Source organism: Vicugna pacos, chromosome 12, assembly GCF_048564905.1.
Source record: "Vicugna pacos chromosome 12, VicPac4, whole genome shotgun sequence".
In the NCBI taxonomy this organism is placed as follows: domain Eukaryota; kingdom Metazoa; phylum Chordata; class Mammalia; order Artiodactyla; family Camelidae; genus Vicugna; species Vicugna pacos.
Window position 1 is genome coordinate 24,261,912 of NC_132998.1, and position 6,316 is coordinate 24,268,227.

The window sequence follows — 6,316 nt, forward strand, 5'->3', positions numbered from 1 at the left end:
AATGACACTGCTTTCCCTGGATGCTCCACAACGTGCTGCCTGGCACAGGAGGTTTTCAACTCACTGGTTGGTTTGAAATCTACATAAAATCCTCACTGGGAAGCATCTGTTAAAATCTCAGGAAAACCCTCAAGTAAAGGACAGGACATCACCATCAACAAAAATGAGAAAGTGACAGGGGTCTTGGAAAAGCCATGCTGAGCTCTCTATAAGCCGTGTGCTTTATCTGAATGAAAGTAGTCAGTGTAACGCCTGACAGTACCACCAAGATTGAAGGAGGAGCCAGGCTGGGAAATGTGTGACACTGAATTGGTGTGACAGTTTGTGTGCTAGAATTCCTGGAAGGGAGACTCTGCTGGTGGGCAAAACTGAAGTGCTCAGTGCTCATTTGGGTATTGTCATTTTATTCAACGTATCCACATTTTAAAAAAACAGAGTCTGTTTGTTCTGATAACCTGTTTTATATGAATTTTACTGTGATGTAGAAAAAGAATGTATCCTTCAACATATTTGGAAAATACCTACTCTCTTCTATCTTTTCTCATGAAAAATTTCATTTTAATTTTCACGTAACCCCTGCCTCCCTCCCCCTCCCCCCTTCGCCCACACAAACACACACATTCATACACTTTTTCAAGTTGCCAAATAGATGTTTAAGGCTTAGAGTCTTGGGTCTGTCTTTAAGTGGTAGCAAACATATCCATCACCCAGGCTATGCTCCATGTCACAGATCTGACCACCAGTATGTTTTTGTAAATAACGTTCTGCTAAAACACAACCATATCCTCTCGCTCACCTATTGTCTACTGTCCATGGCTGCTTTCCTTGCAATGGCAGAGTTGAGTAGTAGAGAGAGAGACTGTACAGCTTGCAAAGCTTAAGATACCTGTTTTCTACCCTTTTACAAAAAAAAAAAAAGTTGGTGGACTCCTAATCTAGCAGATGCACATTTCTGATACAAAGTCTGTAGTTAAGTGTACTCTTAAACTAGCCCATTCTTCTAGGATCGCCTGAATAATGGTATATATAACAAACTGTTGTTCAAAGATGGTGATGTGGTTCTATGACTGTCATTCTGATGGTTACCATTTCCCCAAGCCTGCTAACTTCTGTTAGATATAACTTACTCTGTAAAACAGGATTGTGAAACAGTGTAGACAGCTCAGGGTGAGAGCCCACAGCAAGACACTGCCTACAATGAAACCCACCGAAAGTGAGGAGCCTAATAAAATCGGGGGAGGGGTTATAACTGAGTCTCCTTAAGTGCATATATTTCACAGCTGTGGTGCTAAGAGACAGATTGCTTGGAATGCCACGGGTAGGCGAAGCCAAACAAAAATGAGAGCATGAGGAAATTTTTCTAGCGAAAAATATTTTTCCTTGCAAATTTGAAATATTTTCCCTTATATGCTATATTCGTTTTTTCTTTTTCCCCTTTTGAAATCGAGTGGCTTCATCCTCTGCCGAATGTGTTTTCCCCCTTTTGATTTCTGCAGCAGATGAAAATTAATTCCTTCACCTGGTTCACACAGACAATTTCTACAGGCATAGAGTGCAGCTTAAAAGAAATTGAAATGGATTGATTTTTGCAGGAGATGAACATGGTAAAACTGCCAAACTAAAATTAAAAAAAAATTTTTTTTTGTATTTTTTTTGCAATAGAAAGTAAAGGCATTGATAAGCAAAGCAGTTTTAAGGCAACACTCAAGGTCTCCCTCCACGGACTGTGTTATGTGTTTCTCTCCACCCCAGGGGTGAGTGCCACACTTGGCCATTTAGTTGTTCTGTGATCTGGAACAAGTCACTTCTCCTTGGGGGTGGGGGTTGTCAGTCACCACAACTGTCAACAAGAGTAGGAACTGCTGTCTACAGGGCTCTTGAGAGGACAGAAGGGGACTGAACTGTAAGGTTTTGTGAACTGCTGGGGAGCCTGTGTCAGTGGGAGGTGTTATTATCGTTCACCTTTGTCGGCAAAACCTCGGGAGGACTGGGGGTAGGAAGGGATAACCTTGGGAGTCTGAGATTTGTAAATGTTAGCCACTATATATAAAAACAGATTAAAAAATTTGTCTATAGCACAGGGAACTGTATTCAATATCTTGTAATAACCTTTAATGAAAAAGAATATGAAAACAAATATATATATGTACATGTATGACTGGGACACTGCTGTGCACTAGAAATTAACAGATTGTAACTGACTATGCTTCAATCTAAAAAAAAGTAAGTATTAAAAGCAAAGCCAAAAAAAAAAAAAAAAGAACAAACCTCAGGAGAACTTCCATTGGTGGCTGGAGATGAAGAGGGAAAGAAATGAAAGTAAAAGCAAGCATTTTTGTTGCTATTGAAAAGCCACCCTAGGAACGAGCCTTGCAGGGTAAAAAGTTGAAACTAAATGAGGCTTTCAGTTTTCTGTGGTTTGCAGTGATTCAAATTAGCCCGAGGGCTCCCCTTTTGTCTCTCCCCAGTAGCAGCGGTTACACCCGGGGTTGGCAGGAGATGAAACGCTGCTGTGCGCACAGAACCCGTCTGTGCATAGCCAGGGTCTCCCCCCAGATCATTGTGCCTGGGCCACTTCCATTTGTTTCCTATTTAATATTCCTGGGATGTTAAAAAGTGAACCGCCAAAATAGTTACAAACATTGTGCTGCATTTTAAAACGTTTATGTTGAATAAATGAGTAATATTTACACCTACATTTAAATAAGTGAGATATAATTTTCTTGCTTTTCAAAAAATTACACCATTGATAAGCAACATTTATGTCGGCTACACTGTAGGGAGTGGGGCCCAAGTTTAAGGTCATGTGATGGACAATTCCTTCCAGTCCTAAGAGCGAATGTTACTGCACATGCATGTTTATTTGGGAATGACGTCAAAAGTCTGTATTTGAGACTTTCCAAACTGGAAGGCTGGGCTAAAAAGACTTTCCTGCTCTCCCTCCCCCAGCTCCTCAGCCCTTAGCCTACCCTGAGACCCGAATGGTAGTGTATGATAATGACCGTGTGGATAAATGGGGAGGAGAAAAATAAGGGATGTTGGAGGGGTCTGTGATGGACAATTTCCACAAGTATTTTTCAAGTGCCTACTATGACCAGAGGTAATAACAGAGTTGTGATTAAGTTCATATCCAGATTTGAATCTTGGCAGTTTTATTTCTTACTGTGTTGTCCAACCTCTCTAAGCCCCAGTCTTCTCATCAGTGACCTCATTTGTGAGGTACCGCATTGGTTGCTGTGAAGATTAAATGACTTATACCTGGAAAGTCATCAGTATAGTGTGGTGAACAAGCAATACCAAAGCTCTTGCCCCCAGGGAGCTTATAGTCCAGCTCCTTACTGCATTTTATTCTCCATTCTCTCTTCTGTAAGCTGGTCTATCTGAAACAACTGCCTTTCAGCATCTAAAGACATTTGGTAAAACATGGGTCAATGCTTCTTCACTGATAAGGGGGATAAAAAAGCATCCGTGATATTAAGGAAACTCTGAAAAAGTCATTAATCAACCACTCAATAAGAAACAGCATGTTAGGCACTGTCCAGGAGTTGATCATATTGCAGTGAACAAGCCAGATATGGTTCTACCCTCGTGGGTAGGAAAGATATTAGATACATAAATTGCTTTGCATAACGTAATTTTTTTGTTGAATTATAAAAGTGCATACTGAAAGTGAACAATAAGTATACAGCTCAATTAATTTTCACAAAATGAACACACACATATACAGCTCATACCCAAATCAAGAATCTCATTAGCACCTCCAGATACCTCCCTCTTCCCTCTTCCACTTACAACCCGCCCACCCTCCAGGGCTAACAGTCTGACTCCTACAATCACAGATTACTTTTGCCTGTTTTTAAATTTTATAAAAAAGTAACCACAAGCATATACTGTTTTGCAGCTGGCTCTTTCTACTCAGCAGTATGTTTGTGAGTTTCATCCTTTTGTGTGTGTGAGTTATAGTTTGTTTATTCTCATTCTTGCATATTATTCTACTGTATGAATGAATATGCCATGATTTTTGTATCCACTCTACTGTTGATTACATTTAAGGTTTTTCTAATTTGGGAATATTACAAATAATACCTGCCATTTGTTGAATACATACATGCATTTCTGTTGGGTGTATACGGAGGAGTGGAATTGCTGAGTATAAGTTATAAGTATATTCAGTTTTAACTGAGACTATTAAAATAGTTTTCCAAAAGTAGTTCACAGTTTACACTCTGGTCAGTAGCGTATGAAAGCTCTGCTTGCTCTGAACTGTCTGTCTTTTCCTTTTTAGCCATTTTGGAAGATTTGTTGTGGTATCTGCATTAATTTACTCTGCATTTCCACAATGACTAATGTAGTCAAATGCCTTATTCATTTTCATGTTTATTTTCTATTTGGATATCTTCTCTTGTGAATTATCTTTTCTGACATCTGCCTGTTTGCCCATTTTCTCTTCCTTTTTCTTACTGATTTGAAGGACTGCTTTATGTTTTCCAGATAAGGGTCCTTTGACAGATGTAAGTATTGAAATTCTCTTCCTCCAGTCTGTGGCTTATCTTTTTGCTCTCTTAATGGCTTTGAAGAACTGAAGTTCTTAATTTTAATGTAGTCCAATTGATCAATATTTTTCCCCTTATGGTTATTGCTTTTTGATTCTTAACTCTTTGCCCGAGGCAGTTCTTGTGGAAGAAACTAGAGCAAGGCTGGGAAATTGTCATGCACTCTGTTGCCTGGACTAGCAAACAATACAGTCAGGACAGCAAAGGTGACCCCAAGAAACCACAAGGTGAGATGTCTACTCATGCCATCTTAGTGGAGAAAAATCCAGAGACCCTGTGAACTCTGCATTTTCCAAGTGCTCCGAAGTGCAGTATTATGTGTGGGTAAGAGAAATACAAATTTGGTGAAATGGCAAAGTGCCCTTTGCTCAAGAAATGAAGGACTGGAGATGAGTTAAGGGAGGCAAAAGAAAAGATCACAGTATCCCAAATACCCTCGTAACCCACCTGACTTCTTCCTCTTCTACTGAAACCTCTGCCCAAGATCAAATCCACAAACCTAGGCATTTCCACTGGAGATGTGGCCCAAAAGCTGCTGACATGTTATGGTATACAGAATTAATAGAATGCCTCCACAAAGATATTTCACCCTAATTCCTGGAACCTATAAATGTGATGAGACATCACCTACTCATGTGATTGTGTCCTATAGAAGAGTTGACCTTAAAATAGGAGATTGGGTGGGTGTGATTTAATCAACAAAACCTCGAGTAAGTCAGAGAGATGTGAAGAATGATGGGGATGTGGCTTAAAGAGTCAGGAGGCCATGTGAAAGGAATCCTGGCAACCTTAAAGATTGTAGAGAGAACTCTGGTCAACAGCCATCAACAAAACAGGCTCTTCAGTCCTAGGACGACAAAGAACTGAATTCTGCCAATAGCCTGAATGAGCCTGGAAGTGATGCCTACTCAGAACTTGCAGATGAGGACTCATCTTGGCTGATAACTTGATTTCAGCCTTGTGATTCCCTGAGCAGAGAATCCAGTCACACCATGCTGGACTTCTGAACTATAGGGCTATAAGCTAATAAATGGATGCTGGTTTAAGCTGCTAAATTTGTAGTAAGTCATTACACAGTGATAGAAAAATAAAACATGTGGAATAATTTGAGTGATGGTGAAAAACCACCATGTAAAAAGGCAACAGAGTTGCAAGGGATGAAAGTGAAGGATGTTGCCAACCGTCATCAAGAGAAGGGATGGGCTAAAGAGTCCATTTAACATTTCCTGGAAAAAGAAGGTGGTGGAGGAGGAAGATAAAGAGCATGAGAAAGGGATAAAGAGGATCAGGAGGAGACTAATTAATACAACTGTGTGTCTGAAGACATAAGGTAAAATGCATTTATTAACCCACCTTCCATTTGAGAAGACACCTGTTGCTCTGAGTTTAACTGCATAACTGGAACATGATCACACTGTGGTTTAGAAACTGCAAGTGGTTTCTATGAAGTGTTTCGGGGGTCACAAGTACCCAGAAATTCTATCAAAGTTCATGTCTAAATAATTTTGAAATATGTCTAAAGAATTTTGAAATAAAAAGATACTCTGTTGTCTTCACTCCATGAACTTAGAGATTCATGTGGGAGGGCAATTAAAATGTTTCTAGAATTTAAAAAAAAATATTTGTAACTTATTTGTGAGGTGGGGTTATCCATTAGAAATCTTGAATTATCAACTGCATATATCTACAGACTGGAAAGAGAACAAACTGGGCAACCCCTGTGGTCCAAGCTTGGTTTTGTGATGTTGTGCGAGGCGGCACCT